The sequence below is a fragment of the Nesoenas mayeri genome (assembly GCF_963082525.1).
Source record: "Nesoenas mayeri genome assembly, chromosome: 13".
Taxonomy (NCBI): Eukaryota; Metazoa; Chordata; class Aves; order Columbiformes; family Columbidae; genus Nesoenas; species Nesoenas mayeri.
In genome coordinates, this window is record NC_137550.1 from 20,188,001 (window position 1) to 20,201,884 (window position 13,884).

Below are 13,884 nucleotides of genomic sequence, written 5' to 3' on the forward strand. Positions count from 1 at the left end.
CTTGTGCAGTCACTGGGACGGAGCGAGCAAACCAGGTAACACCGAGGGTGGACGCAGCCGAGAGGCCTCTCGAGTGCACATTTCTCCACTTATCCACCCAAGGCCACTGCTGGGCTCACAAATTTAACCACAGCTTGGTCTAAAGTGTCAGCACTCCCATGGTTTGGTATCCGAGGGAAAAGCCTTGGACCACCTGGCAGCGGCTCTGGGCTCCACGCCCGGGGTCCAAGGTGATGGACGGGGCACTTCGTGTCCCTGTCCTGTCCCAGCCGCTGGAGAGATGCTGCGTCTGGGAGATGCTCTGGAGAAGCAGTGACTGCACGTGATGTGAACATTAAAATGTGCTCTGGGATCCTCCTGATGGGAAACGCAGCAGAAATGCGAACTGTTGCTATTGGTGTGATAGGAAGCTGGAGGTTTTCTCAGTGATCAGCACACAGTGTGTGTGGTGCAGCCCCGTACCGTGTGCTCAGGCTCTCTTTCTATACAGAAATATGTTTTTAATACTCCAATGATGGTATCTAATATTCAATAATTATTGTGGCTCAGTTTTTAAGATGCACTTTAGATTTCCCAGACCAGTTATTGAATCTGAGTGAGATGCAAACGAAACATTAAAAACATATTTATGGAGGGGTTAGCAGCAGCTACATAATGTTGCATACAGAGCAGGCCACAAGAAGCAACTAGCCATCTGGGAGAGCACAGGGAGGATTTGTTGTAACAGCAATTGGCACATCATTAGCCCAGAACAGAAATTCTGTTTGATGTGAAGGAAGCCCATGATCGGGCAGACTTTTCCCATGCTGGATCCTAAGGGCAGGTGCCACCTCTGAGCAGGACATGTGAAGCTGAGAAGGTGAAGCTGAGAAGTGGGACTGAGCTGATGGCTGATTTGGGATGTGCAGAGGCAGGTGACAGCCCCTTGCTTGGTCTGGTGGGCTGAACCAGCCCTGATGTTTCACCTTGGCCTCCAAGCTGCAGGATGCTTCTTCAGAGCTATGGAGGGGGCTGGAGTAGAAGGCAGAGGGTGGAAGATGGTGCATGAGGCAATGCCAATAATTCTGGTCTTCACAGAGCTCAGCATTAACAGTAGACTTTGAACAGGTATCATCTGGGAATTCTCGCTCCTCTGTTGGAGTTGTCATTCAACACATTGGTTCCTCTGTTGGAGTTATCGTCCAACGCACTGATTCCTCTGTTTGAGTTGTCATCCAATGCATTGGTGCCTCTGTTGGAGTTGTCATCCAACACACTGGTTCCCCCACTGGAGTGCAAAACTATTGGAATGGGAAGGGGAAGGCAGATGTCCCCAGAAGATGGGTCTCAGCTCTTGGCATCAAGGCAGCTCCGGGGGCTCAGGGCCACCTCCACAGGGACATGGAGCAAGTCACAGCCACCACACTCAGTACAGATGTCCTGAAGGTCCATCCTTAGCCATGTGGCAGGAGGAAGAGTGGTTCGGTGAGGACAGATCTGTAAAGCTGTCGTTCCAGCAGCATCGCTGTAGATTTGGAGGAGCCTTTCTGAAGAGAGCAGTGGAGAAGAGACTTGGGAAGGGCACCGTGGGAGCATTTCCACAGGGGCACCTTCTTGTCAGCAAAACCCCCCGGAGCTGCTGAAATCTGCTGAGTGGGCACAGCCAGGAGGCCAGGCAGGGTAGGGAGCGACCTCCTCATCTGGCAGCGCTTGTGCCTCAGGTGTGAGCTGAAGCCCTATTGATTTCTAATCAGTGAGCTCATATCCCCCACGGCAGCAGCGGGAGAGGGTCAGTGGCGGGGAGGAGGATGGAGGAAATCAGCAGTTCGGGTGGTCCTGGGGTGGGACTGATGGAGCCGCTGACAGAGGCTGAGTTATGGCTCCGCATGCGCTCAGGAGATGGTTTTGGAGGGGCCGGCGGGGGCCTCGCGTATTATCTGGCTGAGCCCCGTTTTGGGGAAACCACCGAGAGAAGAACGCGTGAGCCATAAAACATGTTGTTGTCTTTTAATGAACGAGACCCACAGGGGACCAGGACTATTTTTTACTCCGTTGTTATTCTTTCCTCAGCTCCCAGAAAGTTGCTGAGTCTTGTGTCTTGCCAACTGTGGGCCAGATGCTCCAGCAGAGCCAGGCAGCCGTGTCCTGTCCAGCCCGGCCAGGACCAGCCTCGTCATAAGCTCCCGCCTGCTCCTCGCCTGGCCCAGACCCACTAGTCTGGGCTGCGGTCATGCAGACGCAGACGACAGCCAGACCAGCCACCAGGGCTTTGATGTTCAAGAGGTGTTCTCAGGAGAGCTGGGCTCTAACATGCCCTGACCCCACGAGGAACCATGTTTATGCTACTGCTGAGGGAAAAGCAGTAATTAATCCTGAAATCCAAATTTTGGAGGTGTTTGGAAGGAAAGCGAGTATATGCTCACTCTCCTGAGTGGGAGGAAAGCGAATTGCATGGGATTTCATTGCTATCTTCTTTGTGCAAAGCTGTTCTGCAAGACCCCTCTTGGATGGCTGTGGCACGGGCACCTCACTAATGAGCTGAGACTCGGGCACAGGGGGTATAGACCTTTCTGTGGGCCCTGAAAAGCTCACAGGTCCCTTTTCATAGCCCTCCCTTCAGTGACAGGGACCTGCTCCAGAGCTGGAGGACCCCAGGAGAAAACATGGAGGGAAGGAAAGACCTGAATTAACATCAGGGATGAAAATGCCCCAGTAAACATTTGCTGAAATCTAACTCCAGACACCCCGTGAGTAGATGCTGATGTATGACACGCCTTGATTCTGGTTTTTGTAGGACAATGTGATGGTGATGGTGCAGCCATTGTGTCTGAAGCCTCTTCTTTTTAATTATACTGCTGCAAAGCCCTTCTGGAGCTAGAAATGTCCCCTGAGGTGTGCTGGTTGGGGCTGAGCCCCTCAGAGCATCAATAGATCCTACCTTCTGCCATAGCCCTTTTCTTCTGTATCCCACCACCCGCCCAGCCTGGTTCTGCTTGGGATCAACACCGGGAAACCCAGTGGAGCCGGCAGGGACCAAGGGATGTGCAGGGCCCCTTCTCTGCCTGGCAGTGGGGACCTAAATCACCCTGCTCCGTTCACTCGACAGAGACAAATGACATTTTACAGCACAGGTGCTTTAAAGAACAATAAATTGGAAGCTCTTTGCTGAGCTCAGCCATAGCGTTAGGATCCCCTTTCAGAGAGTATTTCAGGACTGAAGCTGCCACAGCTGTTTGTGGGCTGATCCCTCTGCCCTCCTCAGCAACCTCGAAAAGGGACTTTGCAGCCCCACTTCAACCGCAAACCGATCAGGAAATGGCACTGAGTCCTCTCCAGAAATAGGCTCTACTCAATCCTTTGAAACCGGCAACTGAGCCCAGCATTTGCTTAGGGAAAGACCCCGCCACAGCCAGGCTGTGTGTGCCTCTCAGGGACCCGTGGGACACATACTTGTTCCCGGACTCCGAAGGGCATGGTGAGAGACCAGCAGCAGGTCCTCACCAAGCTGACCCCGTCGGCAAAACCTCCACTTGGCTTACTGGGGTCAGAGCTGGGACCCCGCGGGCTGGAGCACCATCTTTTAGCTGTGAGAGGGGGATTTTACACCAAACTGGGTTGCGGAGCTGGCGGTGGGGCTGGGGAGCAGGAGCAGAGCAGGAATGAGAGAGCATCTCCTCCCCTGGGAATGTGAGTGGCTCAGAGCCCCAGAATGGGCTGCCCTGGCAGAAACGAGCCTGGGGCTTTAACCAGGGGTTTAATACAGGCTGGTATTAGCTGAGCCTGGACTTTGTGGAGGTTCAGTGCTGGGACCCAGGACAAGAGATGCCGCTGGGCTCCCCAGGCTGTAGCCGGTCTCTGAATCCCTGGTGCCATGACCCATTTGCTGCTGGTATTTTTTCTGCCCCTGGTTATGGGCCTCTTTTCCCAGCTCAGGGACCCCAGCAGGGTGTGAATAGGAATAAAACGACAACCTAAACTCTGTGCTTAACACAAAACCGTCCAGGGTACGGAACATCTGCTGGGAGGAGATGCCGTGCACTGCCCTCCTCTGCAGAACAATATTTCCAGTGTGTTTTAAGCATCATTAAACAGACAATTAAACATTTCCTTGCAGTTTAATACTTCTCAAATAATGATCCAACATTATCTATTTAAGGGGCACCGGTGTTTTGTGTATGATGAAGGAGCACGTGTGTGCCAGGGAGTGATGCTCACTGTGTCGCGATGCCCAGGGCAAGCAGAGCCAAGGTCTGGGCATCACCGTGCACCCTCGTGCTCCTCCTCACCCGATGTCCGAGAGGATTTGTCAGCCTGATCTGCTGCCAACTGCTCCTCTTACGGCTGTCACTCTCCCAGCTGAGAGCTCTCCCAGTGCTGAGGCTCTGCAGGGGTGTTGGGAAGGTTTCAAAACCCACCGCTGCCCTCCCCAGCCCACTCTGCACCGTGGAGCTGATTCTGCTCCATTTCTGTCAACCTCCCCTTGACCAAGCTGTGGGACAGCTGCCCCACCATGCCAAACCTCTGCTGCAGTGCACACCCAGCTGGTTATTTCTATGTGCTTTTAAGGAGCCCAGACAAGGTGTGAGGTGCTGCCAGGGCTGATGCTGCAATGGAGGCTCAGGGTGTGGGGACCGGGAGCCTCCATGAGCAGAGGCGACATCCCAGCAGCCAGAGGGGACATCCCGGCAGCCAGAGGGGACATCCCGGCAGCCAGAGGGGCTTCGGCAGAGTTTGCTGCAGCTCTGCAAGTCCCCGAGGTAATTGAATCCAAGTGTGGAAGCAAAGCTCTGCCCTTGCCGATGCGGCGGGCAGGGGGGAGAGCGTTTTATTTCTCTTCTGTTCCCTGGTTGCTTTGAGTTTTCTCCCTTTGAAAAGAGAGGCCTCTCATCTGTATTCACATAAAATGTGGCTTTTCTGAGTTTAAAAAGCCTTTTGGTCTCTTCAGGGAGTGCTCTGCAGGAGGCTGGGCATGGCTCAGGCTGGCTGGGCCCCCCTGCCTCCCCTGGCATGGGCAGGAGCGGGCAGGGCCGTGCACCCCTATCACTGCCCGTTCCACCCCGGAGCCCAAGGCCAAGTTCAGACTTCACCTGAGGGACCCTCCTCCTTCCCTGCCTGCTCCTGGGTGCCCAGGACACCCTGGGGGTTCTTCATGGCTGGAGGATGAGAGATGCTGCTCTGAGGAGGGCATGGGATGACACAGGAGCAGAGTCCAGCAACAATCGCCCAGACGGGACCCCAGGATGGCGCTGGTTTTAAAGCAGAGCAGTGGGATCCCTGGCAATGCTGGTCCAGCACAGAGCAGACCCGACACGGACCTCTCCAGTCCCTCAGGTCATTTCGTGAAGTTCCTGCTTATTTTTCCACTTGTGACTTGGACATCTCTGCAGGGGACCTGGCTGGTGCTGACCGGGGTTGCACCCACCGGCAAAAAACAATGAGTGATCAACAGGTTGATTAATTTTCCCAACACCATTGGCACAACTTGGGATTTATAGGCAGGTATTGGCAGGAGGGAAAGGCTCTTTCCCAGAGATATTTGCAAATTCAAGTTAACTAGTTAGCCCTGGTGATGACATCGGCTGCCAGCCACGCTAATTAAGGGGCAATAATGAGGAGTCAGAGCAAAGCCCATCAGTCATGGGGGAGCGTTGGCCCTGGCTGTGGGGATTTCAGGAACTGAAAGTGAAATTAAAGCCTTAATCTATCAAAATATATATTATTTTTTTTTTTTTTTTGCTGACATTTTAATGAAAACTCTTGTAAACAGGACCAGGCCTATCCTGGTCCTGCATTCCCTGCCTCACACTCTCCGAGGTTATTTATTGGATTGCTACACAAGCTGGGTTTTTTCTCCCCTCTTCTTTCCTCTTCCCTTTCTCCTCTGCTTTTGCAAATTGAATTATTTAAATGCATTGTTTGGCAGCCTTAAATCCAGGCGTTTCACTCTCTTTCCCCCTTGGCTGCCATTTCTTTCTCTCCTTTTTGGTCTTGTATTTTCAGGATCATTTAGCGCGTTGTTCCAGTGGCATTTATTGAAATTTGCACAAAAAAAGATCTCTCTCCAACGACACTATTTCAGCCCATGCAAAAGATTTATGGGTGCAGGAAGACATCCATGGCAGGGAGTCTTGGCTGGCAGAAAGCAAGATAGGAGGGAAAGGAAAGGAAAAGAAACGTGCTGGAGAAGCAAAGGACACCCTGAGCCGTGCGTGGGGAGCAGCAAGGCACTGGAGGGGCGAACCACTGAGGGCTGGGTTTGGCTGGGAAATAACTCTTCTCCTTTGCATGGAAGCACACGCACTCATGTGGGGATGCATGTGTGTGGGCACACAAAGCTTTTGGGCTCTGCAGCGAGTGGGCAGAAATGCACACACATGGAGGGAGCACAGACCCCTCCGTGTGCCTTCAAACACCAGAGTCTGGTGGGCATGACCTGGAGAGGTGCTGGGGCTGCTTTGACGTGCTTGGTGCGTGCTTGGAGCATGAGTGGTGCATGCTTGCTGCATGCTTGCTGCATGTTTGGTGCACACTTGGTACACACTTGCTACATGCTTGGCGCATGCTGGGTGCACACTTGATGCATGTTTGGTGCACACCTGATGCATGTTTGGTGCACACTTGGTCCATGCTAGGTGCCCACTTGGTGCATGCTTGTTGCACACTTGGTGCACGCTTGGTCCACGCTTGGTCCATACTTGGTGCACACTTGGTGCACACTTGGTACAGACCTGGTGCACACTTGGTCCACGCTTGGTCCATACTCGGTGCACACTTGGTGCACATTTGGTACAGGCCTGGTGCACACTTGGTGCACGCTTGGAGCCCATCCCTGGCCACGAGCACCCCTGCACTCCTGCTGCGTGCCGTCTCCCCCCAGGAGAGACCCGAGAAGTGGCTCTTGGAGGACGTTGGAACAAGAAGCGTCACTCTCGATTCTCACTCCTATCTCTAATCCTGCTTCAAAGCCAGCTCCTTCTATTTACATTTGGAAGTATGATTCATTTAATAGACTTTCTTGCCTTGGAATTGTACTTACTTAATTAATCTGATTACATTTCTTCTTCTAGTTAAAGAGTTTCTGTGTTCCAGCCCAGAGGTGACTACGCCTCTGCGAAGTGATGTGATTCTGGTCGATCTAACAGCAGATAGAGTCTGCAGAGCGTTTGGGGATCCTTTGGTAGGGGAAGACAGGCAAAAGGCACGGAAAGTGCCGCAGCAATTTCCATTTTCACACACGCAGCATCTTTACTTGTGGCAGAAGTAAGACACATTCTAGTCAGTGGGATTGAATTATCTCCATAAATTCATTACATTTTAAAAAATATGATAATCAGCACGAAATGAACATCCCGAGGGAGACAGAACATGTACATCTCAAGTACTGCTAATAATAAGTCTTTAATCTACAAATGCCCAAGGCTGGTTCAAAGCTGCCACTAGTCGTGGTGCTACAGCCGTCCCTGGACCTGCTGGGGGACCCTCCTCACTGTCCCCCCCCATCCATGGGTTCCACATCCCCAGGTGGTGGATGAGCAATGGGTGGGATGCAGGACAGACGTCTCCATCACTTCCCGGTGCTCCAAATGCGGCCCCAGGAGCGGGGTGCCTGGCTGTGCCCCACGGGGCGCAGGGAGGGGGCAGGTCCCCAGCGGGTGGTGGCGCTTGGTGGCCCCTGTGCAGTGGCACAGCTTCTCTCCAGCCGTCCCTCCTGTCTCCCACCTGCAAACGCTGCCCGGCAAATATCAATATTTATGAAATAATTAGTGCCTGTTTAATACACAATTGAAGCAATTAGCGAGCCCGCAGCAGCAAACGCTGTATCCATTTGTAATCATAAAGAATTCATGGGGGCTGAGCGGGGGGTGGCCGGGGGGGCTGGCAGTGTGTCCTGGCTCTGCTTTGATGGGGAGGGGGCTGGTATACCCTGGGGCATCTCGCGTTGGGTGTCCCTGGTCAGTGCCAGCCTGACAGCTCACGAGGGTCCCACAGCACCCGGGGGTGGCGGGATGAGCGAGCGGCGCTGGGCTCCTGCGGCACTTTGTGCAATAGCTTGTCTGACAACAAACCAAAAAACCATCACTTGGACAGCATCATCAGAAACTTTTCCTCTTTATGATTCAATTTTGGTGCAAGACAGGCTGCTCCTCTGCTCTCCGTTTGGTAAATACTAATTAATTATTAAATTATTCATTAACTATTCATAGCTGATTTCATGAGTGTTAACGACAGCCATGTGCAAAGAGATCTGTGTCTATGGCAAACCCCTGAAACCTCAAGGAATAAATCCTCAATAATCAATATGGCATCCACCCCATTTGCAATTCTTGTCTCATTCGCTCTGCATTTAGCAGGCACTTAAGTGTATTTTATACAAATGTAAAAGCAAATTTTACCGCTGGTGGAAATTATTGCCTTGTAGTGATAATGGCAGAGCCCTTTGCTTGTCTGCAGCGCTGGACGGGCTCGATGCTGCAGGTTCTGCCTGCACAAAGGACCCGCAGAAGTTCCCCTAAACTGCAAACACTCAGCGCTCCCCACATCCCCGCTGGCCACGGGACACTTTCTCAGGAAAGCTGGATATGGCAGCAGTGATTTCATGGCATCGATCTGATAACAGCAGCCTCCAGCACAACCCACCCAGACCAGTGCTAAACCAGTGGCCTTTGCGCAAAAAGTCTCAGTGACTCCCAGGGTGGGATGATCTGAGCAGCACGGGGTGGAGGTGACAGCGAGCTGCTCGCTGTCCCCAGGATGATGCTCGATCATCTCTGTGGGTGCCGTATGGTGGGCAAGCAGTGCCGGGGATGCTCACCAGGAGTGTTAACCAGGGATGCTGGCTGGGGATGCTCATGGGAATGCTCACAGGGAATGCTCACAGGGAATGCTCACAAGGAATGCTCACAGGGAATGCTCACAGGGAATGCTCACAGGGAATGCTCACGGGGAATGCTCACAGGGAATGCTCACTGAGGAGCCACTTTGGAGGCAGAGCAGGAGGGCAGGGGGATCCTGCAGCCTTCCAGGGGGGTGGACAAGTGAGAGGAGGGGATGCGGGTACCAGCAGGAAGAGGAAAGGGAACAGAAAGGGACACATGGCTGAGGGGCTGGAGCTGGTCCACAGTGAGTCTGAAAAACAAGCAGCAACAGGCACCTCCAGAGCAAAGTCTTTTGAAGCTGATGGCCTTGCCCCAGGGAAGAGTTTTGGCCCGGGGAGCATCATTTTGCCTGGTGCATTTGCACAGTCCTCGAAAAGCAGCGCTGCCTTTCAAGGCGCCCTGTGAGGAGAACCATTGCTGCTCCAGAGAGAAAGAGGCTGGGATTATTTTCTCATGTCAATTAACGGCACTTTCCAAAGGAAACCCGGGCTCCTCTGAATCCAGAGCACGGGACCCCAGCCAGGCTCCTGCCCCCGAAGAGCCGGAGCTGGAGGGAGAAATCAAGGCTCTTTGGCCAGCAAGCTGCTGGGCCAGAGCCAGCGAATAAAATAGTCATAACGAGGCCTTTTGAGATACGTTTGGAGGCTTGGGTTGCTTTTATTGTTTTTATTTTTTTCTTCCACTTTTTTTCTGTTAGAGAAACCGCTTTGCCCAGGGGACGCAGCAGCAGATGCAGCAGCGGCATCAGCACGGGGCTCACCGCAAAGTGCCTTTTCTCCCCTGGAGCCGCCTGCTCTCCTGGCAAGGTACAATTTTTAGTCTTAGCTCTAAATCCTCCCCACTCCTTCCACCTGTGGCGGGCTCTGCGTCCCAGCAGGAGCACCAGCCTCTTGCTCTTCTCAGCACAGCAGAGCCGGGTTTGCGTCTGCTGGCGGGGTGAGGAGCAGCACAGACGTTGTTTGAACTCTGCAGCCCCTGGATCGGGGTGGGTTCAGGCATGGGATCAGGCGTGGGTCATGTCCTGCCCCTTCCCCAGCTCCAGCTGCTTTTCCAGCACAATCTGGGACCCCAGCAGCCCCAGCGAGCATGGAGACCTCCGCTCCCGGGCTGGCTGAGCCCTGGAGGGCTTCCCCAGGGATACACCGGAATCCCTCAGAGCCGGTGGTTTTGGCAATATTGTGCTCTCAGAGGCTGTGATGTTTGCAGCACATACAGGGCTTGCAGGGCTGTACAAGCTGCCCATGAGGAGAGCACGTTTCCACCCGTGGTGACTTGGGACCATCTGTAGATGTTGTTGGGATGATGCTTTTTGAGAGGGAAGCAGGTGCCAGCTGGCCGCGGACAGGGGCCTCGGGTTCCCCTCGGCTCTGCGGGCAGGAAAGCGGGATGTGTTCCATGTCCACTGTCCCACAGAGCTCCTGCCCCCGCCAGGCCCCCCCACCGGCTCTTCATGTTTCAAAGGCGCCTCCGCTCCCATCGCCCTCCCCAGCTGCTCCCAAACACCCGCTCCTTTGGGGTGGGCTGGGACACGCTGCCTGCAGAGCTGCCAAACAGCAGGAACAGATGAGGCCGCCCCGGATTGTGGCTCAGAAGACGCAGGATGGGCCCCCCCACAACCCAACACCAATCCCTGGCTCTGAGGGGGAGCAGAGATGCTCCGGAACGCTGGAGATCAGAGGGGCCACGGGAGGGCTGTGAACCCACCCACGTCGCTGGGACCGCCGCAGCTGACACCCACCCTGCGGGTGAGCCTGGGTGGGGAGCGGAACCCCTCGATGGCGAATAAAGCCCCTGGGGAGAGGTGTGAAAACCCCCCTTGCCTCACCTCCTCAGGAGGTGGTTCCCAGGGGGCTCGCAGGGGGGTCTGAGCTGGGAGCCCCCATCACCCAGGGACTTGTGCTGGCTTCTCTGAGCAGGGATTGAGCCCTGGTCAGCAAAAAGCTTTTCTGACTCCCCCCCCGTCACCCCGTTGTGTGAAATATGGCACCACAACAAGAAGAAAGGCAACATGACCAGCAGCAGAAACCCTCATGTGAAAGATGGACCTGGTTTAGGGTTTCAGACCAAATGGAGCAACAGATTGGCTCAATTCAGACCCCCCCGAACCCTCTTCCTGCCACTGCCCCCGGTCGCAGCCAAACCTCTGATCTCTCTCCAACTCTCTGCGTAAGCTCTTGGGGCTTTCGTGGGTCTGAGTGGGACCGCGAAGCCAGAGATGTCAAAGGGGGTGGCAGGGCTCTAGAATGGTCTGTTTGGACCAGGCTGGGTGGATCCAGAGCATCCCAGCTGGACCAGCCCTGAGGTGCCCAGGAGAGGGGATGCTGAGCTGGGGTGATGGGGGAAACCCATGCAGGGTATCTCAAAAAGATAGACCCAGCGTGAAATCACTATAGCTTTGAAATTGAGCCCATCTCTTTTGAAACACCCTGCACATGCCAGGAAAGGGAAAGTGCAGGATCTGACACCGTGCATCACCATCACTTTTGAAGCCCAAGCAAACACGTCTCCCACCGCGGGCAGACAGCAGTGGCCAGGCAGAGGGGAAGGCAGGGGAGCCCTTCTCCTCCCGCAGAATCTCGGGGCGGCGATTGGAAGCAGGTGTGCGGCCCTGCCAGGTGATGGGAGCCATTACAGACCAAGCCTCTCAATAAAATTTATGTCTGTCTCTCCTCACTCCTCTCTCCTGAAACAAATTACACCACAGTTCTGCCCCGCTCAGGGAGACTCACTTGTGTCTGCCCCACCAGGGCCCACTGGCCCCCAGGACGTCCCAACCCTGTGCTAGCACAGCGGGGGCAAGGAGGATGAAAAATAGCCGCGTGTTCATGGTGGGGCCCTAATTCATCTCCCTGGGAGTCTGTCGGAAGGGATCCCGCAGCACCTGGGCTGCTGCCCCGCTCCCCCCGCACCGCCGCGCTTGGCAGCCGCCCCCCGGCTGGGTGGGGGGATCGAGTTGGGGGACAAAGGGACCTCCCCCCCATCACCACCGCTTACCCTGAGGTTTATTATTACACAAATGTGAATTCCAGAACCGGCATCTGGGGAGCAGCTGCTGGGAGTTAACCCCTCGCCTGCCGCGGGCGGGGGGAGCGGGTGCTGGCGGGAGCCTGGCCCTGGCTGGGCACACGGGGACACGGCTGGGACACCCCTGCTCGTGCCGCAAGGTGGCCGTTTGGCAGGTGCAAAGGACGTTTGCTGTGTAGGGACATGGCTGTGCATGGATGGAGAGGCGGGTTCCTCCCTCTCTTTCTTTCTCTCTCTCTTTTTTTTTTTAATAACGCACACTTCTGTTTCCATTCAGAGGTTTTATGGGGATTTGCTCTGCCTCCTCGGAGAGGCCTGAATTTCCAGTTTGCTTTGGGACGCAGCTCCAAGGGATTCTGCACTTGGCTTCTGATGAGCAGCCTGGAGATAAGAGGTGAGACCGGGAGTCCAGCCCTGCTCAGAAAGGAAGGAAGGGCTCACTGCGAGCAGCTGATCTGAGCAGCACATTTTTGCTGTAAGACAGTTGTTTGGGAAAGAAGGCAGGTCCTCACAACTCCTGCTCCCGCGCTGGTCCAAAGATTGATTTTCCTGCCAGCCAGAGCCCCCCTGCCTCACCAAGCAACTCCCATGGCCAAAAGCCTCGTGGCCACGAGGCAGGTGGTGGATGCTCAGGTCTTGTGTGACCAGGAGAAGCTTCTCCCTCTCTGCCAGCCCTGCAAGTGCTCCGCAGGTCACAACCAACTCCCAGAATTCAGCTTTGCACTCTGATAGGAAGCTAGTGGCAATGGGGATGGACACCCCATGCCCGGGTGCAGGGCAGCTCACGGCACCCTGAGGACTTTCCGGATGTCTGGAGCACCTGAGCCCAAGGCAGGTGTGGGGAGTGGGGGGGTATCGGGAGGCAATAGCTGCCAGATAGGGCTGGGAAGGAGGTTTTGCAAATCACGATGGGGAGACAGCCCATTCTGGAGCTGCAGGCTCCGAGCACAGCCATGAGGGCTGCTGTCCCCAGGGACAGCCACTCGGGGAGAGTGTCCCAGGGCTGCACGTGTCAGCGCAGGCTTAGGTGCGTAACACTAAGGGTTTTTGAGCAATTCACACTCGTCACTCCCTCTCCCCTCAGATCAGCATCGAGGACTTGAAATAAATCACTGACAAGGCAGTGACTACAGAGCTCCATTAGCGGGGAGCCGCTGTGCCACCTGCCTCAGAGCAGGTCCAGCCCAGGAGGGACCCCCTGCATCCCAGGACGTGTGCGCAAGGGCCAGGAGGCTTTTTGGGGAGAAAACGCAAAGAGCAGGCAGGCAGGGAGTGCTCTCCAGTGAGAAGCACAACAGGCAGTGGGAGTGCCCCTTGTCCGAGCGATCCAGACCCCCCCAGCTCTCAGCCTGTGCTGTGCCCTCCTCTTCCTCGCACAGCCTCTTCCTCTGGCAGCCCAACGCCGGCTCCCGGTGCGAGACTGGCAGCCGGGGGTGGTGTCCCAGGCCAGGAGATGTGACCAGGTTAGCAGGCGATGGAGGGAGGCACCACCACACTCGCTCGGCACCGACAGCTCGACACGTGGCGAGAGCTCGGCAGGTGACAGGTTCTGTCAAACACAGCACAGCCTCCTGCCAGAGCCCACGGTGACGGGCAGAGCCTGGGCAGCAGCAAGTGTCATGAAGGCCAGGAAAGATTTTGCAGGAGGTTTCAGTGCCTGGATGAAAACCAGCTGTGATTTTTGCTCCTGGACTGACACAGGCGCTACCGCGGCTGCTCAGCCCATGCTGGGAGAATGGAGCAGAGGTGGGAAGTGCAGGGGCTCTGGAAGCCGCACGGACTCTGGGTGAGGCTGGAGATGGCCCTGGGACAACCGGGCAGGGTAGAGCTGGGCTTTGGCATCTCTTTTTGCTCCCCTGGTCAACAGGTTTCATTAGTGGTGGCTCCCCGCGCCTCTGGCTGGCCCAGCTGGCTGCCCCACCGGGACTGGTGCAAGCAGGAATATCATCCCTGTGGCTCCTCGGGAGGGGACCGGAGGGTGATGGGACACCTCGTCAAGCTGGGC